Below are 26,225 nucleotides of genomic sequence, written 5' to 3' on the forward strand. Positions count from 1 at the left end.
CTGCAAATATAATGACTTGGCGCTCACCAGATCTCCTCAAAGGATGGGCCTCATTTTCCAGACGGGAACACTGAGGCTCAGAGATGGCCAGCAGCTTGCCCACGTTCACACAGCCAGGACGGAGCTTTATCTCAGAATTGAGTTTCAAAAGGTAGACAGTTTGTTGTTGTTATCCAGAGCCGTGCTGCCCAGTAGAGACGAAATGTGAGCTGCAAGTATGAGCCACGGACGTGATTTTAGATTTCCTCGCAGCCTCACTAAAGAAAGTAAAAAGGAACGGGTGAATGAATTTTATTTATTTATTTAGATTTTATTTCTTTGTTTGAGAGAGAGAGAGAGAGAGAGCACAAGCAGTGGGGAGAGGGAAAAGCCAGCTCCCGGCTGAGCAGGGAGCCCGATGCCAGGACCCTGGGATCGTGACCTGAGCAGAAGGCAGACGCTTAACTGACTGAGCCACCCAGGCCCCCCTTGAAGTTATTTTTAATAACGTATTTTATTTAACCTATCAAAATTATCACTGCAATAGGTAATCAATATGAATGATTTCTACTAGATTTTTAACCTTTGTTTTTATTCTGAGGGCATTTTACACTCACACTTAACAGCGCAGCTTAATTCAGACAAATCATGTTTCCAGTGCTTACGGGCCACATGTAACTCGTGGCTACTGTCTGGGATGGCACAGCCACAGGGAGAGGGACAGAGGGTTGGACATTGGAGCAGATGAGCAATTTTCATATTCTCTGTCACTCACTTCCCCTTCCTCCCCACCCCCATAGCGTACATTAAACCTGTGCCTTTAGCTAAGATGGAATATTAGAATAGCACTATTGCTTCTTATGGGCCAGGCCCTGGGCTGCTTGCCTCCCTTGTGCAGATAGGAAACCGAGCTCAGAGAGGGGAGGTCATTGCCCTAAGTCACACAGCTTGTACAAGTCACAGCTAGATATAAACCCAGGGCCTGACTCCATGCCTGGAATCTTGACCACAGAGCCTGGGCAGGGACTCGCTTCCTCTCCTGACCCTGGTTAGCCTTTATGCTCTCCCTCCCGGGCAGCTCCAGGTCATAGAAGAGCGGCCGGGTTTCCCAGCTGGGCCTGTCAGAAGCCTGTGGGCCTGCACTGGCTCCTTGCACCGGCTTCTCTGGGGTCCCCCAGGGCCAGTGGCCTTGTAAAGGCAGAGTCAAGAGTCCACTCAGTGTTCTGGAAGCACTTTAGAAATCCATGTGTCCTGAAGTCACATGACCGGGCACATACACCTGCTTTTGCCCTTCTTGGCTATATGGCGTTGAGCAAGTTACTTCCCCTCTGCGGGCCTCGCTCAGTCTCCTGGAGTCTGCCCTGTTCTTGTCAAGGGACCAAACCAGACATGGGGCAGAGAGTGCAGGAAGGCTGCCGGGGAGCAGCGGGTTTCTCCTCCTTCCCATTTTGTGGATGAGAAAGTGGAGGCCCACACAGGCCAAGAAGCTCAGCTGTAGTCCCCAGGGAAGGAACGACAGTGTGAGGGCAGAACTGAGGCCTCCCAAGTCCACGCACCTTATTTCTACAGGACTCCCCAGACCTGGACATTTGGGAGGAAAGACATGCATTCTGGGGCTTGATTTCCAGGCTGCCGTTTTACTACCTTGCCATCTTTCTCTCCCCAGTGTCAGCTCAGGCTTGGGATCTGGAAAGCCCTGATTCCGGTTCTCAGGGAGGATATTAGGTGAGATAGGGCCCCTGGCAGAAAAAGATTTATCTGGGTCTCGGAGTGAGGAAGAGGCAGAGCCAGGCACTCAAAGAAGCCACGAGTCTTTTTTCTTCCAGTGAAGCTGCGGAGGGGTCTGACCATGTGCCAGGCCTCATTTTTGTTGTCTGTTTGTTTTAATCTCCAAATAATCAGTTGTACATGAGAAGAGTGATGTCCTGTGCACCCATCAAATGTGCTGAGCACGGACTACATGTAAGGTCCTGGGCCAGACTTCTTTAGTGTGTGTGTGTGTGTGTGTGTGTGTGTGTGTGTGTGTGTGTGAGAGAGAGAGAGAGAGGCGGAGAGAGAGAGAGAGAGAGAGACGGGGGCTTGACTTCACCCAACAGGCATCTCCTGAAGGCCTATGTTCGTCCACTCCTTCACTTACAGCATCTGGATTTACTGACCACTGGAGGAAAGGCCAGGCCTCATGCTAAAGCTGTGGGGTTCAGGGAAATCTGCAAACTCACTGTCTGTATGGGGGACCGACGTCACACCATGGGCCACTTAGTACTGTGCTGGTTCTTACAAGAGACATGTACAAAGAGCTGCAGCAGTGAAAGGGTAAAGCAAAAGCTTCCCAGACAAGTGGGCATTTGACTTGGGCTCTGAGGGGTGAGTAGGGCATTGTAAGAAGTGGGAATACCATGAGAGACGTAGAGGAGGAAGTAGGTATCCAGAGGTGAAGTGTTTGACTGGCACATGGGGTATCTTTGGAGGTATCTCTCTGTGCTTAGGGGGTGGTTGTGGTGCTGGTGGGAATGAGGTGGGCTGCTGAAAAGGCAATTTGGGGCAAATTATCAAGAACCATGCTCAGGGGGTGCCTGAGTGGCTCAGTCAGTAAAGCGTCTGACTCTTGATTTTGGCTCAGGTCATGAACTCAGGGTCGTGGGATCAAGTCCCACATCAGGCTCCACATCGAGCTCTGCACTCAGTGGGGAATCTGCTTGAGATTCTCTCTCTCTCTCTCTTTTTCCCTCTGCCCCTCTCCTCTGCTCTCTCTCTCTAAAAAAAATAAATACATCTTAAAAAAAAAAAAGGACCATGCTCACATGACTCAATTTTGCATACTTAGCATGGGATGGGGGCAGCAGAGATTTTTATGTAAGGGAGGAGATATCAGACCCACGTATTTCAAAAAAAAAAAATTGATGCTGGCTGAATTAGAGATCGTGCCCCTTTCTTATAGAGAACTGAGTGTATGAGGTAGGAAACATCACTACTGTGCGCCTGGTAAGCACAGATAGCTGGGATGCCAGCAGCTCCGAGACTTAGTTTAAATCCTGCCTCTTCCACGCAGGCTTCCCTGATTACTTCTTCTCCAGTTGGTATGGTTGGCTGGTAAGAGCAGTAGGGTGTCAGCCACATCTCAGTTTAAATTTTAGTTCCTTATTTGACCAGCTCTGGCTCTTGAGAAACCACTTCAGCCTCAGAAGTCTCACTTTCTTCCTCTGAGAAAGGGGCATGATAACTTGGTAAGGACTCTTCTGAAAATCAAGTGAGATCATGGATGGGGAGGTGCCTGCTGCTGGGTCTCCTCCCTGACAAGAGGGCTCAGAGAATGCGTTTGCTGAGCCTTTCTCAGATTGCTCGAATCAAACACTCTGGAAGTTTCTGGCCCGGTACTTCCTCCCTCCCAGAGACGTCCGCTCTGACACTGTTAGTTTTATTTCTAGAATGGAGGATCAGGGACAAAGCGAACCCTCTTAGTGCCAGGAGTGCTCATAAATTACGGGGAGATGAGAATATTTTAATACAAACCAAAGAATCTCAAGTACAAAGAACTGTTCTGAGAAGTGTTTTTTTTTTTTTTTTCCTTTCTCTCCCTTTCTGTTCCCCTGATATTTGGAGCTGAGAAGCCTCCTCAGGGAATTTATAACGAGTGGAATATTTAAGGGTAGGGAGCCAGAGGTCTTTTTGGCATTCTCGTTTCAAGGGAAGTCACCTCGGAGTGTCTGGTACGTGCCTGAGTGACATGAAAGGAAAGCCGTGTGCGGAGAAGGGGAGAATATGCCAAGAATTGTCAATTATGCAAAAAAAAAATTGCTTGTCCAAAAGAGTGATGTGTCTGCCTTTATTCCCCAGACGGAGTTCAGCATTCTGGCCAAGGCCTTTGCCAGACTCAGATTTTTCTGGAAGTGCCTTGGGGCTTGGCTCTTCCATTCCACCTGTGACGACAGGTCACACGGTCAGCTGGCGGTCACTTTCCACCTGCTCCATTGGAGACAGCTGTAGGATTTGCCCTTTGACCCATCTTGAAGAGCCCCTGATATCCTGAATCCTGTGGTTGGGAGCCAATTTCCAGAGGAAATTGGTGGTTTTGCTGCCCTCCTGCCAGGATGGGAGGAAAATCTGTTATCTACTGCCACATTTATGCTGTGTGATAAACAGCAACATAGTCTCAGAAGCATATACCAATTAAGTTTTTTAGTGTTTGTCTTTTTTCTCACAGGTTACCTGGATAGGTCTGTTGATCTGGGCTTGGCTGATCCCCGCCAGGCTCGCTCCTGCAAACTGGTGAGTTGGTTGGAGGCTTGTTGCTAGAAGATGACCTCACACTCGTGTTCTGAGGTCGATTGGCAGCTGCCTGGGGTGGTGGAGGCCACCGGGCCACATGTCTAGTGCCTTCCATCAGGCTCACCTTGACTTGCTTGCCTGCTGGCTGGCAGGGTCCTAAGGAGAAAGTGCAGCTACAGGGCTTCTTGGGACCCAAGCTCAGAACTGGCATAATGTCACTTCTGCCATATTCTATTGGCCAAAGCAAATCACATGGCTGGTCCAGGTGCTAGAGGTGAGGAGAGGCCTCCATCCTTGGATGAGAAGAACTTCCAAGTCACATCGCAAGGGCTATGGATTCAGGGAGAGCAGAGAATTGGGGCCTTTTTGCAGTCTGTCAGGATAGATGAACAGAAATAGTTTTACTTACAATTATTTCTGGTGCCTCTATGTTGGGTCCGCCGCTGGGTGCTGCGGTAAGAAGCGAATAGGAGACGTTCCCCTTGTTCCATTCTGAGGGCAAGAAATGGACATAGAAACAGCCGGTTATGACTCGTGTAAGTGCTGCAATGAGGAGGCACTGAACACTCCCTGGAGATCAGGGAAGGCTTCCTGGAGGAGGTCACTCTTGTATCTGAGTTTTGACATTTGAGTGGTAGCTCACGGGGGGAAGGAGGTGCTGAACAGGTCGCCAGCATGATGAGAAGTCACTCTGGGAGGAGGAAACAATGTGTGCAAAGGCATGAATGCCAGGGATGACCTGCAGGGGTGGCCTCCGTCATGGTGGCTGGTGGCAGGTGAGGGCAGAAGTGATGCAAGGCAAGGCTGGTGAAGGGTTGTGACCCCATAGGCCAGACCTCCCACCTGGCTCTCAGAGGGCTGTGGCACGGGTGCAAGTTCTACAGAGGGACCAGGCCACAGGGAACCAGGACACAGGCCTGGGATCTATGTGACCTGGTTAGGGCATCACGTCCCCCAGCCTGGGCTTCACATTAACTGGAATGAGTAGGTTATTGACTCGAGATAATCAGCAAGCCCCGATGGGGCTCCAGGGAAGCTCTGATAAAGAAGCGCAGGGCATGATGAGAACATTATTAGTGATGACAACAACGCTCCACTCATCTATCTTGAAACATTGAGCATCACCTGCGAGCCAGGGCTCACGCTGGCCGCTGGGCTCTCAAGTCAGGTGTAATTCCTGTTCCCCAAGACCTCACTGGTTCTGAGATAGGCTTCAACTCCCTTGCTTTCCTCTGAGGACGGCAGCCTCACCCCAGAGCCCACCTCTGCCAGCCTCGCTGACCCCATTGCCCTGCTTCATCTTCTCAGGGATGGAGCATCACTGAGGTTGTCCTGCTTGTCTCTTTAGCCATTTGGGTGCTCTCTGCCTCCTCCACTCAGACATGGTGAGCTTTGGCAGAGTGGCCGTCCCCTGCTTTTTGTCTCCACCCATGTCCCTAGCACCTGGCTCAGTGCCTGGACGTAGAGGGGCACGCATTGTGGTGGCCGAGTCATTGACCGGCCAGCTCGCTGTGAGATGTTGAGCAAGCCAGTTGTCTGCTCCGGGAGCCTCAGTTTTTACATCTGTAGATTGGGGAAGTTGGATGACAGCCAGCCTTCCGCGGTTTCTCTGGAGCTGGGTAGACAGGGATGATTCTGACCTGTGGATTTGCTTGCCAGACAAACAGACAACATCTGGACACTCCACCTCGCAGGGTGGATTCGGGGATGGATTAGGGAAAGGACACAAAGCAGTGGCAAGAACCTCTACAAATGGGAGGCATTTTCATCCCTTTTCCCATTCCCCATAAGCTGGGCTTTTAAAAGCTTTTTTTCACCCCAAGGGGGATACCCAAGGTCACCCCCACTCACGAGGAAGGTGGTGTGAAAAAAATCAGCACTTGGAATTATTTTCCAAACAGCATGATTGACGCGGCCTCTTCTTCCCCATCCTTATCTTCACTTGGGTGCTTTTTAAAAGGATGCCAGACACCCACCTTCTCCCTGGAGCTTTGCTCGTGCATCCCTTTTATTTGAGTCCAGGGGAACTGGCTGAACACAAAGCCATCAAAACCAAAGTGGCTCAAGATGTCCAACTGGCCCAAATTGGCCAGAAAATGAGTATTTCATGGCTGTCAAAAGGGGCTCCATCTGACCCTGGGTCCTGAAACCTCCGTCTCCCCCTCTCCCCAGGAGCAGCTGGCTTGGGTCACTCTCCCAAATTCCTAGCCCGGCAGTGGTTAAAATGTGATCCCTTTTATTCGAGTAATAGAGACGAAGTTCCCGGGCCTTCGAGGAGCATCAATCCCGAGATTTATTAACCAATTTAAAATACTATTGTCTTTCACTTCAGAGCAAGATTGAGGGGTGTTGTTGCAGGAATGTAAAGGCACAGTGACTGAGCCTCAGAGCCAGGAGGTGTCTGTACCTGGGACTCAATAGATATTCATGAACATTCCCGTATTTAGTGAAGGAAATAACTTAATACCGACAGTGGGACGGAGTAATAGCTATTTCCTGGCTGACTTGCAGGCCTCAGAAAATGAGGTTGTGGCGGCTTCATTTTTCTTGTCTTTTCCTGCGCGCTCCCTGCCAGAGAAGGCGGCCCTGCTGGGATTCTCTCTGCATTTCCAATGAGCTCGAGCCTGTCTCCCCTCTCCCAGCCCCCCTGCCTCCCTTCCTGGCCCCTCTGCCTGGCCGTGACCTTGGCCGGAGCTTCCTGGAGAGGTCACCTGGGCCCTAGTTAGTCGTTCAGATGGTAGTGAAGATGGTTCAACCTTTATTCTGGCAGCGAGGCAGGCAGACTTGTCTATTTTGGATGGTTTTGACTTCAGTTGGTGGGTTAATTAATTAATTAATTCATCCATCCATTCATTCATTCATTCATCCCGTATTTGCCGAGGGTATACCATGCCCAGGATGCTGAAGACACGGGTATGAACGCTCTCAGGCCCTTCTCTCTTGGAGCTCACAATGCCTCAAAGGAGATGAACAGTGAAGCAGTCCAGGGGCTCCTAGAGCTGTCCCCACAAGGCTCTGTGAGCCCCAAAGAAATGTCGGGTCCCGGTGGTGAGAAGAACAGGTGGTCAGGAATGGCACTGAACCATTTGCCTCTTAAAAATTGCCTATGGCATGATTCGAGTGAGCCCGTTTACAAGCAGTATTTTGCTTGGACCTCATTGCCACTTCACGATGTAGACTTTTTTCATTCTTCCCATTTTACAGGTGGAACAATGAGACTCAGCCGGATGAACTGGCTTTCCCCAGGTCCTGTCAGCTAGGAAGTGGCAGACGCAGAACCAGACTCCAGGTTTCTAGGCTTTGCACTGTCCCCTCATCCTGTGGCTTTTGCCCAGGTTGTGGGTGTGGAGAGGGCATTCCAGGTGGCAGGAACAGCCCTGGCAAAGGCAGAGATGTGAAGTGGCCTGATGCTTTTGGGGAACCTGAGAAGCGGCTTAGGGCTTGAGGGTAAGAAGGGGTGAGTACTGGAGCAGAGCTTGGGTACAGGTGTAGGGAGAGAGTGGCTGGGGCATCCTGGGAGTTTGGACCTTCACTTGTGGGCAAAGGGGAGCCAGAGGCTGGTATCAGCCTAGAGGTGGAGGGGGAAAGGTCTATGCAAGAATATATCTCGTTTGAACCTCTGTATGGGTCTTCATCCTTCACCATCCTGCCCTGACCTGCACAGACGTGTCAGCAGGTTCCTCTGCCCTGTGTGCTTGGCTGGGTTCAGCCAGTGAAGATCCTGGTGGGAGGTCGGAGGGGAAGAGGAGAGGGAGGTTTGAAGGTCCATCACCTGGCTTTGCTGACCTGGCCATGGCCTTCAATGGAAGCTCATGGGGGCAGGGGATGCTTGAACACCACCTTCTCTTCTCCCACGTCGTCGTAGCAACCTCTCTCTCCTCCCATTCAGTCCCAGGACTAGCAGAAGCCCTGGGACTTCCCACTCCCCTTTTGAGTGAGTCCCTTTATACCTAAACTCTCCTCGAATGAACTCACCTGGATGGTACCACCTCTTCCAAGCTGGGACCCTGACTGACCCAGCTTCTTTGGGCCATTTCACATGCAAATCAAAAGTCCTAAAATCCAGGGGTCAGCAGGGTTGCATTCTTTCCAGTGGCTCCAGGGAACAACGAGTTTCCTTGTTTTTTTTCAGCTTCCAGAGGCCACCTGTATCCCTGGGCTCATGATCCCTTCCTCATTTTCAAAGCCAATAACATAACATCATTCAGTCTTTATCTCTCTATCTCTCTCTTTCTGTCTCCCTGACCACATATCCTCCCTCCTATCTGGCCCTCCACTTGGCCCTTCTGCATCCCTGTTACAAGGACCCTTATGATTATATTGGTTCCACTTGGATAATCCAGGATAATCTTCCCAATGCAAAAGCTCCAATTTATTTATTTATTTATTTTTTTAGAGATTTTATTAATTTATTTATGAGAGACACGCAGAGAGAGGCAGAGACATAGGCAGAGGGAGAAGCCGGCTCCCGGTGAGGATCCTGATGCAGGACTCGATCCCAGGACCCTGGGATCAGGCCTTGAGCCAAAGGCAGATGCTCAACCCACTGAGCCACCCAGGCACCCCAAGATCTCCAATTTAATCACATCCACAGAGTCCCTTTTGCCACCAAAGATGATATATTCATAGGTTCTGGGGATCAGGATATGAGCTTCTTGGCGGGGTAGTATTTAGCCCACTACAGTGGGGAGGTTTGGACTCAGCAATCAAGCTGTGCCAATATCATAAGTAGATGTGCCCTCCCATTCAGCTCTGGAAATGAGCATATGTGGCTATGGTCACAAGGGACTTGTCCTGGTTCTAGAATCCCTGAGTGACCTTGTGCAAATCACTCAACCTCTCTGAGTCTCAGTTTTCCCACCAATAAAATAAGAGACTTGCCCTGGTAAATCTGAGCTCAACTTCTTAAGCAAATTCCATAGGAGTATAATCTATGGTCTCAGAGAATCATTATCCATAGCAATCCATTTGGATAGAAAAAGATAGACGCCACCCCCACCCCCTGAAGCTACATCCCTGGCTTGGAGACCAGAGCAAGTCTTAATGCACTGGAGCCCATCTCCCTGTGCCCGCTGGCTACTGAGGGGGCAGACAGTAAGCAAGAAGACCATAGTGTTATGTAGTGATGAGAGTTATGAAGAAAAACAAAGTAAGAAGTGGGCTAGAGAAAGACAAAGGTTCTCTGTAATTGGGGAAGTCAAGGAAGACCTCTCTGAGGAGGTGACATTTCATTAGGGACCCAATGAGTGACAAGAATATTCCAGGCAGAAGGAACCAGTGCAAAGGCACTGTGGCAGCAGGGTCACAGGGAGTCCAAGAGCAGGACAGAAGGGAGGTTGGGAGGAAGAGAGCTTGGCAGATCCCAGATCATGCACGACTTTGAAGCCATGGCCAGGAATTGGTCTATGTCTCAGAAGTGGTGGGAAGCACGATAGAGTCTCAAGCATGATGTGACATGAGGGTGGTTTTGACAAGATCCCCCCTGGTGGGCAAAGGGAATGGGAAAGAGAGAGAACGTGGGCATTCCCTTTGGAGAGGATGGCTGGCAGGAGTGGCTTGGATGGGCGGCTGGGGGTTGGAAGGCCAGAGGGCAGTGGGCAGCCAGTGGCAGATGGGGAGGGAGAGGAGGCCTTTCCAGCTGGTTCCAGCTTCTCCCATGGAGCCAAAAGAGGTTGCCTTAGGCTTGAATCACAGATGGTCCCAATTGCATGGCCAGTTCTGGAGTATCTAGAGAATACTATTGGCTTTTGGAGATGGCCTGGGGGAGGATGCTTCCACCTATAAGAAAACAGAAATTTCCTGGTTGTTAGATTGGCAGCAGGTTTTCAAGGGGAAATTCCCAACACTGGGGTGAGGGTGGGGGGACTACTTTTGGGTGGATAATACCCAACGGTGGAAAATAACCTTTGTTTCTTCCTCCCCCCGATGTCTGTTTGGAGGGAAAGATCATCATCCTCATTCTCAGAACCAGGTCAGTCCGAGAGGCTGGTGACTTCACTGAGCCCACACAGCGCGCTGGAGCCGGTGTGGGAGCCGGGATACAAGTCCTCCCTACCCTGGATGTTTTCCACGGTCTCTGGGGCTCAGGGGCCTCATCTGTAAAATGGGGGGCATTCCCACACCTGCCTCCAGGAGGCGCCCCGAGTTTTAAGTGCCATAGGCCATAGGATGACTTGGCCTCTGTGCAGGCTAGGGCAGGGCCGGGTCTCTGGCCAGCTCCACCGCGCCGGGGTCCCTGGAGCCCCCTCCCGAGGCCTTAGGATGAGCTGCCTCCTTCCCTCCCAGGGCTCCTGCAGGTCTCTGCTAAAACGGCACCTCCTTAGGCGGAGTCTTCCTGGGCTGCTCCGACTGAGACGACTCTCCCAGTTCTTGCCCAGCTCGCCTCTTTTCATTCCCTTCACGACACTAATGACCACCAAGGCCAGTGCATTCATTAACGCGCTTGTTAATGAATTGTGTATCGCGGGCTCTCTCGGGGCAGGGATCGTGTCCGTGGCGCTGACTCGGGTGAACACGATGGAGTCCTTATTATGTGCTGTGCCGTCTTATAAAAACTTTATCTGGATTAATTGTCTGAACTGGGATGACCTCGTGTCTCCCATTTTATCGATGGCACGCAGAGGTAGGGTAACGTTCCCAAGTTCTCGGAACTGGCAGGTGCCCACGCTGGTATTTGAACCCAGACCGTCCCGGGTTCAGAATAGGCATTCGGAGACTCATGGCAAGAATAGACCAATGGGTTCTACGAGAAGGGGGCTCGGTTGTAGACTGACTGTGTGCCTCCCAAGGCTTGAGATGCAGCAGACGATCAGAGCTGCAGGCCAAGCCGACGAGAGCGGCCCTCCAGGTTCCAGCCCATTTCGGGGCCTTGCCCTGGGCTCCCCAACAGAAAGGAACAAGCAGGGCTGTATTACGACATTCCCGGGCCCGGGGCACTTATTCCTCTGTGGGCACCTTCCTCCTTTAAAAAATAATTTAAAAATGGTATTTGATAAAAAAAATAAAAATAAAAAAAATGGTATTTGACAACTGTGTTGGTATAAAGAGGAATATAATTCAGCCTGGATTATATTTAAACTTTGCTTTTAATTTCGGAAGAAATGAAAACATTTACAAGAGCCCCTGAAAGGATCGCGGTCCCTGGACACTCTGCCTGGAGTGTGGAAGGGAGAAGTCAGCCCTGAATGGTTGAGCTCTTCCCAGACGCTGTCCTGGGCACAACACGTCTGTTATTTCGTTTAAATCCCGCGGCGAACATTCGTAGAGGGAATAGTTATGCCCATTACAGAGATGGGGAAAACTGAGGCTCAGAGAGGCTGGCCTGCTTCCCCAAGGGCACGGAGCGAGTCGATGGCAGGGCGCAGGTCTGTCTGACGCATCTTCACAGAAAGTCCCCAAAGGGCGCTCTTCGGCTGTGCTGAGGATGAGTTCCACGTGGCAGTGAGTTTGTCACAGTGTCAAGATATATGTGGGAGTGGAGCAGTGATGGCTGATGGGACAGAGAGATTTGAGTGACTGAGATGGATTCTTGCTTGACTTACGGCTCCAAAGCAGTGGCGAGGAGTGGGGGCAGAGGAAGGGCCAGCTTCTTGCCCTTGCACTTGAACTTCTGGGCAAAGCTGGCGGCTGATTCTGTGACTGCCTTTGGGGCGGATACTGGGGCTCTTTGTGGCCTGGGAACGATCACCCCCAGCCCCGAGTGCAGGTGGCAGGTGATGAGGTGGCTGCTCAGTAATGAGCTCAGTGGGAAGTTAATAAACACCATTATCGTCAGAGAGTAATTGCAGACTTGACCGTGGAATAAGAGGAATAGCCAAGGGGCGGCTGGACCCCTGAGCTGAGGAGCAGCTGCAAACACCCCCACACCTGCCCCATGTCAAAAGAAGCTGTGCAGTCTGACATCCCCACTGTTTGCACTGGCTTGGCTGGTCCCTGGTGTGTGACCTTGAACGAGACACTTCACTATTTTTCTCAGCCTCTGTGGCCTCCTCTGTAAAATGGGGCTAACAAGAATTCAAATAATGGCTGCAGAGAGGGGTGCTCAGGTGGCTCAGCGGTTGAGCATCTGCCTTTGCCTCAGGGTGTGATCCTGGGGTCCTGGGATCGAGTCCTGCATTGGGCTCCCTGCAGGGGGCTTGCTTCTTCCTCTGTTGTGTTTCTGCCTCTCTCTCTCTCTCTCTCTCTCTCTCTCTCTGTGTCTTTCATGGATAAATAAATAAAATCTTAAAAAAAAAAAAAACAATAGCTGCAGAGAGACATCATGAGCACGCTAGGGTGCTTAAGCCTGGTGCCCTGCCCAGGGCTGAGAAACGGGGCAGCCGTCAAAGCCAGGAGCTCTTCCACTGTGAGTGAAGCACTGCAGGCTTATTGATTCAGTCCGTGGATGTTTGCGGAGTTCCTACAACTCAGGAGATCTGGGCTTGGTGCTGGGTAGGTGCACTGCATCGGACGGGTTATGAAGGGACACAGAGAATAACAAATGAAGATTATACAATATGTGGATGGCAGCGGTGGAGAAGGGGAAGGGGGTCCAGGAGAGGTGGGGAGCTGCTATGTAGTCGAGGGGGGTCAAGGGAGGATGCTCTGATTTGAGGACATTTGAACAGAGTCCTCAAAGGTGAGGGAACAAATTATGGAAACGGCCAGGGGAATCGCACTCTGGCTTGGAGGCACCAGCAAGAGCAAAGGCCCTGAGGTAGGAATGTGCAGAGGTCTGGGTGGCCAGCCTGGGGGAGGAGAACAGAGCTCAGAGAGGTGATGAGGGGCAGGTTGGGTGGGGACTTTGTGAGTACTTTCTTCAGGGGATGGTCTTGTGGCCACAGTGACTGAAGATGCTGTCATTGGCTGCGGCTCCCAGTGGTCATCCCTGTCTTGGATGGCTCAGCTGCAGAGAGCCGCCCTGCCCATCCTCACTGTCCACGTCCATTGACTGATGATGGCAGGGATCTGGCCATTTCCACCTGATGTGGCCAACTCCCGGGGCCCCTGGCGGCCTGGGTCTCTGCCTGGCTTCTCACTCTGCCCAAGACATCTCCCCTCCCTCCCCTCCCCTCCCCTCTCTCCCCTCCCCTTTGAATGGGATGGGAAGCTGTCTCTGAAGGGCTGCTGGCCAGAGGAGAGATGTGGTCTCGTCTGCCTTCTCAAGGATGGCTCTGGCTGCCGTGCAGGGAGGGAGGACCAGGGCAGACTCTGGGAGGCCAGGAGGAGGTTTTCGCAGAGGTTCAGGAGCAAGGTGACAGGTCTCATGTCCAGAGACGCCCAGCTAGAAATACAATCCCTGTGCTGGATGCTGCGATGATCACTACTGATGATACATGTAGTTGGGGGACAGAAGTTCTGGAAAAGTGGGGAGCAGAGGCACCCTGCTGTTCGGTGCTCAGAGGGGCCTTGTGAGGCCTAATCTCCTCCAAACTTTTGGGATTCCCAATACTGCTCCAGTTATGTTGGGGTTCATTCTTTATCTGTACGTCCTGTGTTGCCAGGCCTGGTTCAGGGCAGCAGGGATGCAGCCGTGACCCAACACAGTCCTGTCCTTTGGGAACTAACTGATGGTCCAGTGGAGGCAACAGACAAGTCCACATGAGACGGCAAATTGGTAAAAAGTGCTGTGATGCGGGCTGGGGGGGCCTGGGCCTGCAATGGGGGGGTCATGATCTAATTTGGGGGGGGGTGGAGTAAGGGGAGGGGATGGCCTAGCAGGAACAGAAGCATGAGCAGGGGTTAGCAAGGGAATGTGGGTGGGAAGAGGGGTGTAGAGCATGAGAGAGGAGGCTGGAGGCGGGGAGCCTGGCAGGAGTTGCGTCAGGAGAGGTTCGGTCCATTTAAGACTCAACTCTTACTCCAGGCTGCCCTCCTTCAGTGCCATGGCTGCTCACATAGACGATTTGAGGCCCCAGCTCTGGCTGTGTGGCTAAAAAAGAGGGGCCTCCCTGTCCCCTGAGGATGGCCTTTGTCACACAATCCGCCCCACTGAGATGGAAGTACCATGGAAGGGCCAGCAATTTTGTTTGGCAAATGGAGAAACTGAGACCCAGACTGGAAATGGCTCACCTAAGGACTCACTGCAACGCTGGGCAGCTGGACTCGGGTAGGACTCGGGTTCTTTCCCACCGCACACATCAGGGGCTTGTCTCTAGAGCTTTACCCTGTGCTTTGCCCAAGCAGTTAGAGTTTGGCGAGAGCCGCCCCCCACCCCCTGCGTGGAGCTGGCACGCAGTAGGTGCACAGTTAATACCAGCTGTCTTTCTGTTTCCTCTCACTGGTCCTCGCCCTGCCACTAGTCCCTGTTGCAAGACCTTGCCCTCTCTGCGCCTCCTCTGCTTGCTGGGAAAGGGGGACGAGAAGCCACCTGGGGCATTTTCTAGGACTGGCATTCTGAGAACAGAAAGGGACAGATGATTATTCTGCTGCTAGGAGAGTCAGGCTGGGATTTCTGCCTCCTGGAGGAGCCTGGGACAGTTTGCTTTGTCTACAGGCCCGGGGTGCAAATTGGAAATGGGGGCAGGGGGCCAAAGGAGAGAATCCGCGAAAGGGTGAGGTGGCCCCACTGTGTGTGTTTGCTTTTGGGTTTCATCCCTGCAGGAGAGTCATTTCCGGGCCGGCAGCTGCCCGTCCCCTTTGAAGAGCCTTCGCGACAGCCGCCATCCATCACCGGCTTGGCATGACTGTTAAGTACCAGTGCTCAGTGCTGAGGGCTGTGAGAGAGGACTCTGAGAGGGGTCAGCCCAGGGCCAGGGAATTAGAAAGAGGCAATCAAAATAGAGGGACTGGAGCAAACTGGTTAACACAGAGACTGTGAGCGAGGCGGCGCTGGGTCAAATCCCCGTGTAGCGGGCGATTGCAGCTTGGCTGCTTCATTCTGCTCTGTGGGTTTTGATAACAGATTCTTGTTCTTCCTATGCGGGAATGCTCCTCTCCTATACCCCGAGCCCCTCCCAGCCTCAGGGGTGGGCTTGCCACCCTGGCCTGGACAATAGCACATTCCAATCCTTCTGTCCCCAGAGAGCAGGTTGGAAGGTCACACATTTCCGAGTTGGTCCAATGATACTTGGGTTTCTGCTGTGGTTGCTGAGGAGGTTGGGGTACATCCGGAGCTGTTTCGGGTCATCTTACTTTCCTGAGGGAGAATCTGCCTGAAGGTAAAACTATCACAAAAAAGGTGTACCGATAGATGGAAAAGAACAGACCACTGAGTGTCTGGATCCAGCCATGCCTGATGCTGCTCCCTTAGACTTTTTTGTTACTTGAGCCTATAAACTCTTCTCATTGGCTTAAAATATTTTCTCTCCCCCTTGAATTGGTTTCATGTCAAAGGAGTGATGAGTCACCACTATGACACACATTAGACAGGTGGTTTCACCTCTCTGGACCTTGGTTTTCTTACCTGTGGAATGGGAATGACAATAGTATCTTGTTGGACTATTATTTATGTTTGAAATAATGTATGTAAAGCACTCTTCACAGTGTTTGGCTCTACTAGATACTCAATTCCACTATGATTCAGCCATGCTCATCCTGTGAAGGTACCCACAGCCCTTCCTTGGCCACATGTTCTCATGTGCAGGGCTCCTGTGAGGCTTAAGCCAGGAATCAGGAACATGAAACACCTACCGTGGAGTCTGGTGCCTTCAAGTGTGGATGCTCAGTGGTTTTCTGCTTAGGAAATTATGGAAGCTCGGGTAATGGAGGGACAAAAGAATGCAGGGCACAGTGGATGGGAGAATGGAAGGCCAGGAGGGGTTCTGGGGAGGACACACCATCTACTTTGGGGAGCCGTGGGAAGGCCATCCTGACGGGCGGCACTGCTGCCCTCTGCTCAGCCCCGAGCACGGCGCCTGAGGCACACTCCTAAGTGGGTGTGAGGACATGAAAGAACCAACGAGTGTTTTGGCCTCAGACGTGACTTTGCCTCAGTCTCATGGATGAGGAGAGTCGTATGAGCTCTTGAGCAGGACCTACAGGAAAACATCGTTGACAGCGGATTTCTCTGCATCACCAAGGTGCTGGCGGGAGGCAGGGGACTGGTGGGTGGAGGGTAGCCAGGGTTGTCAGGGGTCAGGATTAGGATCGAGCCCCTAGGAATGTGGACAAATCAAGTGGCGGATGGAGAGAGCTCTGATTTAACTGAATGCAGGGCTGTGTGTGTGTGAACGTGTGAGTATACATGTGAGTACACGCGAGCGTGAATATATGTATGAGTGTGTGAGTATATGAGTGTGAGTGTATGCATGTAAGCAGGTCAGAGTATGTGTGTGTTCTTGAGCTTATGTGTACTGAGTGTGTAAGTGCATATGTATGTGTGTTGTTGGAGAGTTTATGTGTATTTTGATTGTGTGTGTAACTGTATGTGTGTGTTTGTCATTGATGAACTTTCGTGTTTTTGAGTGTTGAGTGTGTGTCCATGAGCCTATGTTTGTTGAGTGTGTGTGTTGTGGTGGTGAGCATATGTGTGGTGACTGTGTGTGTGTGTTGGTGGTGAGCTCATGTATGTTGAGTGTGTTGTTGAATGAACACGGCCATGTGAGTTGAGTATGTGTGCAAGCAGGCTGGCAAGGGTGGTGATGTGTGAGCTGAGAGGAAGACTATGTGAGTGTGCGTGGACATGTTGATTCCCCGGGTGGGGAGAAGAGGTAAGTGCAGTGGGCGAGTGTGTGTGAGTGGGGGTGTGAGCTGAGGGGAAGCACACCTGAGTGTGTGTACACGTGTGCTGTGCATGTCTGCTGGAAGTGCTGGGCGGACTGCTCCTCCTCCTGGTGCTGAGCTCGGGCCATGCTGTCACTAGCGTCACCTGTGTATCTGCCCGTGTCCCCACCAGACCGAGCCCTTGGAGGTAAAGGCAGGTCTGCTGGAGCTCAGCAGCCTCGGTCCCCGTGGGTCGCCCTCTCGTGAAGTGTGGAATAAGGGGGTGACGCCGGGCACTGAGGAGCTGTGGCCAGTTTGGCAGGAGCACCTGCTTTCCTAAGCAAGTGGTGTCCGCTGCCGTGTGGCTCGAAAAGAGGCTCAGCACGATTTTCAGGCATAATCCTTGCAGCAAGGCTAATTAGATCTATATCTCTATACCACTATCTGTATTAATAACATTCCTAGTATTTAAAGAACTATATTCTGATTACAAATGCAATGCATGCTCATTGCAGTAAATTGGGAAATTAAAAAAAAAAAAGAAAACCCATCCATAATCCCATCCTTTGGAGATAATTACTATTCTCATTTTTATGTATATCTTTCCAGACTCTTTCAAAACAGATTCATATGTATATTATTATTATTTTTTTTACATCATTAGGACCCATGTGGCAATATCAATTGTAACTCACCCAATCCTCCTGAACAAGCTCCATGTTATAGAATATTCTTTGTTAATGTTATTTTGACTGGCTCTATTGAATCCCCTGGTAAAAACAACAACAACAACAACAATAACAAACATTTCTGTATTTTGGCCATTTCCCTCCCAATCTTTGACCATTCTAAATGACATTTCTAGAATGTGTTCTGTTCTTCCCTTTCCGGGTCATCGCATCCTCACATAGCTCTTCCCACATGGAGCTCACTCCTTCTCTCATCCTTTCTTAATTTGAGTCCCCCTTGAGGTTGTAGCCTAGATGTGCTGCCTCCAGGATGTCCTCCCTCATGTGCCAGTTCTGGATCAGTGACCCTCCTTCTGCAGACCCCTCTTTTTCTTCCATTGCAGTGTTTGATAAGGATGTGCATCAACCACCTGCTCCTGGCTGGACCAGGAGTTCCAAGGAGCCCAGGGAGGCATCTTACTCGCCACATTAACTGGTACAGTGCAGTGCAAAGCAGGCTGTGGGTAAATATTGGATAATCGTTGAATAAACACCAAGACACACATCCTTGGATCATCTTGGGTCAAGCGCTGTGACCCCATTTGATAGATGATGAGCTTCCAACTCCAAGGGGGTAGTGAAAGCTGAAATGATCCAGGGCTGCGCTCAGAACCCAGTTTCCTCTGGTTGCGAAGTACTGCTCCTGTCTCGCTATACATCCCCATCCCAGCACCGCCCCTCCCGTCACTTGCCCACAGCTTCCCAGCTCCTGGAAAAGGCCAGAGACAAAGTAAAAGAAGCTGGGGAAAGGGCTCTGTACCTGGGGAGCAGAAGGCATCACCTGCTCCAGCAGGAATGGAGCTGGGAACGCACACATGATGCCAGCCTTTCCCGTTATTTTGTTCTGGAGGAGAACTTGGCCTCCTTCCTTATGCTGGGGACTCACAAAATCTGATTTGAAATCTACTCAAGTGTACATCAACCAACTTCCTCTTGGCACAGGCTGGGGAGCCTATAATTAGAGCAGACACCATACCATTTAGTGGGTTTCATTCACACGAACAGAAAGTGCGCTTGCAAAAGGGGATGGCTTGAGAAGCAAACTCGGGAACATTCTCTGGACGGCTTGCACTTGCTGAGCGCCAAGAAGATGCCTTTCTAAGTTCAGAGATGGTGGCTGGCGGCACGTGGGTGGGGACGCCACCCCGGAGGGGGTGGTGCTGATGGTGCCGTGTACTCCTTAGACACAGCGATCTTGGGATCGGGGCACTCATGTTCAGATCCCAGCCCCAATGCTCGGGTGGGCACCTCGGCCTCCCTGAGCTGTTTCCCATCTGGGCTATTGGGACATCGTCACCGACCTTGCAGAAGTGTACTATCAAGGTCTACATGAGATCATGTATAAATAAAATCAGATCATGTGCTCCACAATCACAATACTTATTCTGATTAAAACCACCACTGCCACCAAAATGACCGGTGTTTCTTGAGCATTTATCACATCCCGGACTCTGTTCTAACATGTTGTTCATGTGAACCCGGTTTCACAGCACGTGGTAAGTCATATTCACATCTTCCTCATACATTTGAGGAATCTGAGGCCCAGGGAAGTCATGCCACATGCACTAGACCACACAGGATGAGAGCTTTTTACGATGGTTCCAAGGGGCGGGGGAGAAAGTGGCAGTAGAAGACAGTGTATGGGGTTGTCTCATGGGACATATGAGCTCATCAATGCTTGGATCCTCATTTGCCTTATTAGGATCCAGGGACTCAGAAAGGGGAGAGAGTTGGAGGTAGACTCATTTATTGGGTGTATCTAGTAGGATCTAGGTGCTTTTACAGGTATTATTCTATTTTGTTCTTCATTCAGGTGTGAAAGAACAGACTCAGAGAATGGAGTATCTTGTCCAAGGCATGCAGAGCCATGCTGAAAACCATGGTCAGTCCAATTACAAGTGAACGGCTCCTCTTCCAGTACTACAAGATTACTGGAACCAGTCTGGACTCCTTTGTATGCAGGGCTTGCTTAAACGGAAAAAGGAAATTGTTTGGATCATCTAATTGAAAACTCTAGAAGTAGGCCTCCAGTCATGGCTGAATCCAGGTGCCTGAATGAAGCACAGGCATTTATCTTTCAGCTTCTCTTTCCTCTGTGATGGCTTCATTCTCAGGAACTCCCTGTGAGATCCCTACTGGCCTGTTGGTAGCCAGTACTGGCTGACCCCTACCCCTGTAGCCCGCATCCTTGACTCCAGCGTCACTATCTCACCCCAAGCTAGAAGACTGAGTGATTGGTCCTAAGCGGTCAGCCTCCTGGGACTTAGAGCAGAGCAGGGGAGGAAGAAGAGTGGACTTGATGTGGGGAACAAAAGGAGGAGAACCAACATCCTCTCCCTTTCCCCACATCCAAGCTCCAGTCTTGGTTCCTTGTTGGGCTACAGATTTTCTGCCCCAACTGGAGACTGCTCTGAAGCTCAGCCTTTGTTTTAGGGACTAAATGTTCTTCAATCTCCCAGGCACTGACTGGGCCCTCCTCCTGATGGGCCCATAGGGAAGGAGCATGAAAGCCCTCTTCCTCTGGCTTGGGATCTCTCTTTGTCAAAGCCTAATGTCCCATCCCCAGTGCCCATCTCACCCCTTGACCATATCCAACAAATCCAATGCCTCCCTTGGGATCCATTTCTTTCCTGCTTCTACTCCAGCACCTAGCTCTATTTTTATGCACCCATATCTATTCCTCACCCATTCCCTAGTCACCCCCCTGCCCCGGGCCTTGACTCACTAGACCTCTCTATCTTGCTCCTACCCCTTCCCAGATGTAGCACTGGGCACCAGCCCTACTCATTCCTTCTCTGCTTCCTTGGCTCTTGCCTGGGGTGGGGGGCAGTCACCACTCACCCACTGCATGATTGGGGGTTACTTACCTTCTGTAGGTCTCAGTCTTCTCAGCTGCAGAAATGGGATGATTCTCTCCGATGGGCTGCCAGCGATGGAAGCCTGAGTTGGCAATTGTATTTACAGTGACGTGAGCACAATATGTGAGGAATTATCAGGAGGGTCCGGGCTGCCGCGAGGCTGGATTTGTACCGATATCGCCCCATTATGAGGTGTCATGTTGCATTTGCAGGAGGTGGCTGTATGGAATTCCACTCTCTTGCACTGTATGAAATATTCACCCGCCTCCTCTGGAAGGGATGAGGGCTTCCTCCCTGCTTCCTGGCTGCTCCAGCGCTGAGGGAGCCAGGCCCCAGGCTGTGACTAATACAGGATGACACCAGGATTCAAAGCAGAGCCTTGGGCATGGCACAGAGGGATAGGGCTGGTGGGTGGTGCAGAATGGAGGGAGGGGACATGACACCTGTAGCGGGGACAGAGTCCGTTAGAGCCTCACCACTCACCTGCTCTCTAGACCCAGAGACACACAGGACTGGAAGGAGTTATATGAATTGCGTCTTCCCACCCCCAGTCCAAATTCCTCTGTCAAAATCCTAACCCTCAGTGACTCAGAAGGGGACGTTACTTAGAAATGGGGTAATTGCAGATGTAAGTAGTTAAGATGAGGTGGTGCTAGCATCCAGTGTGTCCCTCATCCAATATTGTCTAGTGTTCTTACCAGAAGGGGATCTTCAGAGCCAGCCAGCCACACACACACACACACACACACACACACACACACACACACACACAGGGAGAATGCCATGTGAAGACTGGAATTATGCTGCTACAAGCCAAGGAAACTACCAGAAGCTTGGAGAGAGGCCTGGAGTGGATCCTTCTATAGAGCTTTTGAGGGGAGAGTATGGCCCTGCCCATACCTTGATTTCAGATTTCTGGCCTCCAAAGCTGCGTGTGAGACCATGCATTTCTGTTGTTCTAAGTCACCCAGTTTGCAGCCCTAGAAAAAAAACAGAAGGGAATTTCCAGGTTGCCGGGGGGCCCAGGAGGTGCAGCATGGGTAGGAGCTAGAAGATGCCCTTTGGGGTCTGCGGGAATTTACTTTGAAAGGAGGGAGTCTGGTGTCAGAATCAGGCCCCTGGAGGTAGAACGCAGACACTTTCATGTCCTCACTGTGTAACACTGGGTGATCATCTAACCCCCCTTAGCTTCAGTCTTCTGATCCAATAAAATGGGGACAATATGCTTCTGAGTATTTCTGGGAGAAGTGGTAATGGTAGGACACCTGTAAAGCACTTAGCCTAGTCTCTGGCATGCAGTAAGCATCTGAAACATGTTGGTTTTCATCATCACTAGCTGCGTGACTGTGGGCAAGCCTTAGCCTTCCTATTTGTAAAAGGAGGCTAAAGATTCTGACTTCACTTTTTTGTGTGTGAAAAGCATTTAAGAAGGCACACAAACATTTGTTCCAATAGCTGGCAAGGGGTAGGGAGTAAATAATTGTTTACCCTTATTCTCTTCCACTTAAGTTTCCTAACATTGTGATTGCCCACCTTGTGCTTGAATACTTCTAAGTGATGGGCACTCATTACCTTTCACAATGTTTATCCTACAGAGAATAGAAACCTCATGCACAGAATCCTTATTCAAGGAGACTCTCCAAAGTCGGTACATGTGTTATTCTCCATTTTAGAGATGAGGGAGCTGAGACTGAGGAATGAAACAGAAAGATTAGCGATAATATCTCCCAATTCCCCCCATGGCTACCCATCCATGCTCCAGCGTGCACACAGACCAGCTGCTTCCCTGTTTTGCCTGTTTCCTCTCAAAGCTCTGAGTGAGTGTGATAAAATCATGGATGAGTGTGAATGGGTGAGGATGTATGAAGATGTGCGGATGTGGCCTGCTGCACGAGCCTCCTTCCTGGACTCCCTCTGCTTCCACAATTGCCTCTTCCTCTCTGTGTCCTCACAGGACACATCAGATCAGCTCACATCATCCCCTGCTTCTAACTTTTGGTGGCTCTCCTTGGACTTGGAGAAAATCCCCAAGGCCCTAGCTTGGTGAACAAGGGCCCACCTAACTGATTCCTTTTCTAACCTCCCCTGGGGCCATTTCACCCTCACCTACCTCACTCCATCTGGAAGGCCTCCTTTTATATCTGCAGCTGCACCATCCCCATGGTGCACCTTGGGGCCGCCCTGTGCTCTTCCTTTGGTCTGGACGTCACATAGCCGTAAACTTTGATATTTTGGGGCTTGAAAAGCTCACCTCTTTCCAGAAGCTCCCCCTATGTCTCCTAGGTGGGTCAGTTCCCGCCTCCACATCTTATCCTCCTTCATTGCACTTGCTCATTTCCACATCACCCATGGAACCAACGGCATACTGTGTTTATTCTTACGCCTATTTGATGAATGCCTCTCATTCTCAGCAAACTAAAAGCACCAGGGAAGCAAAACCAATGCCTGTTTTTATTCTCAGTTGGCCCCTTGGTGCCTGGTAGGTACTCAATAACTGTCTTTTGAATGGTTGAATTGTAAACGTGTGAGTTTGGGTCTGGGGTGTGTGTAAGGTGGGATGTGATTGCTTCTCCCAGGGGATTGACAGATGTCTCGAGTTTGTACCTCTGAGATGACAAATTGGTGAGTGACCAGAACCGTGTCCCCAAAGAAGCAATTAAAGAGACTGTATGTGCTAAACCTGGCAAGGATTAGATTTGGGGGACAGTGAGATGTGTCCATGTCCCTCCTCCCGGAAACAAGGACTGTTCCCGAGCAGCTTTATGTCCCCAGAATCTAGCCCAGTCTGACCCACAATATAAACTTCAGTGAATATGTGCCCAATGGATGTCTAAGGAGAGAAGAATATTTAAGACCAATGAGGTTCAAGTTGCGGAGACAGAGGACTTGTCTCGACCAACAAAAGCTATGGCTCACGTTTATAGCTGTCTCCAGGGCTGGCATAAGCTTGTGTGATAGTGAGTGGCCTTCAAGTCCCTTTCAGCTCTGAGCCTTACAGTCTGAGACCTTTCCCTGGCTGGGTGGAAATGGACAGAAGACAGAGTAGCCTTCCATCTCACTGTAGGGAGTACTGAGCCAGAGGTGTGGAAACATACCGGGGCTTCCCTCCTTGACCTGAGTCCAGGCCTGAAAGCTGCAAGACATTCCTTGAGAAGGGGCATCATCCCTCCATCTTCCTCCCTCTGTTCTCTAGCACGAGTCCTGAGCGAGCCTGGTTGTCCGTATACTTGTTTAATGATTTCCCCAGGACTCAGAATGCTTGTTATTGAAGTCACAACAAACAATCAGGGGCCTCCTAATTAAAAGCCAGCCTTAGGTCTCTCTGTCTGGAACTGGAGCTTGGCATCACCTGTATTCCAGAAAGAAAGAAAGAAAAAAAAAAACAATACAGCAAAAAAACAACTAGTTGGCAGAGGCCTTAGTGTGAATGTAGTTCCCAGGAAGTCAGGAAAGAGCCACTTTGGAGGGAGTAGAAGAGCCTGGACATTTTCCTTGAGGTCAATGGGGATTGTCAGTGTAGGCTGTATGTTTGAAATGACACTTGAGTGGCATCCAAGGATAGCGAAAATAATCTAGACTCAAACAGCTAGGGTTTAGTGTTCCTGTTCCTCTGGGTGACCTTGAACAAGTCACTACTTCCTTGGGCTTCAGTTTTCTTCTCTGTAAACTGGGGGTAGCCGTAGTATTTCCCTCCTACAGTTGCTAGAAGGACTGAGCCAGTAAAGTGGTAAACACAGAAGGTTCTAGAAGGTCAGTGGCTTGCCTTGTGGGAGGCAAAAGTATATTCCTTATGCTGAGGATCTTACATTCCTGAATTTCTTCTGCTTGGCTCCTGTAGTTGCTTAACAGTGGAGAAATGCCTTTTTGGCCATTTTAAGTGAGAAATGTGATCATTGATTTCACTCCTTGAAAAAAAATCTGGTTTGAGGAATTTCTGAATGTCAGCAGGGGGATGGTTGGCCTCAGAGTCCATTTGAGTTAATTCACTCCTTTGAAAGTATGGTCCCTGAGAACGAGAGAGGGAAAGATGCTTGCCCATGGTCACACACCTTGTGAACCCAGAACCAGGAGTAGGACTCAGTTGTCCGATTTGCCTTCTTACATCTTCTAGTTGGACATGGCAGTGTGGCAGTTGGCCATAGTCTAAGCCCTACTGGGGAGCCCAGAGGCAGCCTCCCTTCGTCGCTAAAGCCAGGATCCTGGACGTGCGTTTCCACCCAACGCCTGTGTAGGGCCATGTCTCAACACAGAAATGTGCCTGTAACAAAACCACAGGCTGACAGCCTTGTGTGCACAAATACAGCGATGGGGGAGGTGAAGGGGAAGTAAGTGCTCTCTTGACTTCTGAAAGGAAAACAATTTTCTTTCTTGGTAACTGCAATTACTTGAAAACCGTGTCAAAACAGCAGTGTTTCTCCAATAGCATCTCTCTGCCTCTTTCTTCCCCCCACTCCCCATCCCTTCCCTATCCTTCCTTCCTTTCTCACCAGTGTTCAAGGGGCAGAAAAAACAAACCACAGGGCCATTGGGAACAAAGATCTCACCCCACACCCTTCAGCTGAGCTGAGGAGCCTTGCTCCTAACGTAGGTCTCTAACAAGGCACAGCTTTTTGGTTCCATTTCCTTATATGGTGGTGGGCTCCGTTGTGATGGGCGTTTCTGAGAAGCTCAGATGGTCCCCCTCTCTCAGGAACATCCTAGAAAGGTTGTCAGCAGGAAGTGAGACTTGCTGTTCATTCTAATCACGGTCTTCCCAACTTCAAACCTTTTTTGAATAATAAATAGATAGCACGACTTAGTAAAACAAAGGATGTGTCATTCACTAAACCGCAGACTGCAGTCGCTAGCAACAGTTGGGATCACTGAGCTCCATGACCGCTTGGACAACTGTGCGTGTGCCTAAAACACTCAATTAAGGGTCAGATTCCCACTGTCTGATCATTGAATGGACTGCGGGAGAAGTCATGGATTCCAGCTCACAGAGACCTTTGTTTTAGGTTCTATTTGGCCCTCTCTGTTTAATTACAGAAACAATTGTTTGAACAAACAAATCTATCAGTTTAGCAGAAGAATAACTGTGTGGAGGCAAAGTCTCTCCCAGGCCAAGAAAACAGGGGACTGACACATGGATCAGGGATTTAATGTCCACTTCTGTAGCTACCCAACTTGTTTCAAGTCCGAATTTGTGACCTATTGGGTTCACATCTCTGTTATTCATATTTCTAGAAGTTCTGTCTGGTGGGCGTGACAGGCAGTAACCCAAACTGTATCTACCCCTTGAGAGTCTCAGACCCTCGAGTGCAGAGGACTGATCTAACTTGCCTATACAATGCCAGACACATGCTAAGTGTTCAGGGAACAGATGATGAATGAACAAACACATTTTAAGAGGAAAATGGAATTTAAGCTCAATGAGGGCAGGAATTTATGTCTTTTAATTTCTTCTTCTTGAAAACCCAAGATCCAGAACAATGCTTGGTACATAGTATGTACAGCACATCCTAACCATTTATTGCACGTGGGGGGTGGTAAATGAATGAATATGAGAACAAAGCCTCCCTTTCCTTGCTAATTGTGTGAGCAAGAGAAAGTAATTTATCTTTTTTTAATAGATGAGGGATGGAAGCTCAGATGAAATGATTTATAAGAAGTTGCTTGCTGAAGTGTAAAATGATATACAAATGTGTATCAGTTACAGATTGATATAATAATGCCGGGGAAAAATACGCGAGAAGGTGCGCAATATTGCTAGTTGCCAGAGAAATGCAAATCA

Source organism: Canis lupus, chromosome 27 (assembly GCF_048164855.1).
Source record: "Canis lupus baileyi chromosome 27, mCanLup2.hap1, whole genome shotgun sequence".
NCBI lineage: Eukaryota > Metazoa > Chordata > Mammalia > Carnivora > Canidae > Canis > Canis lupus.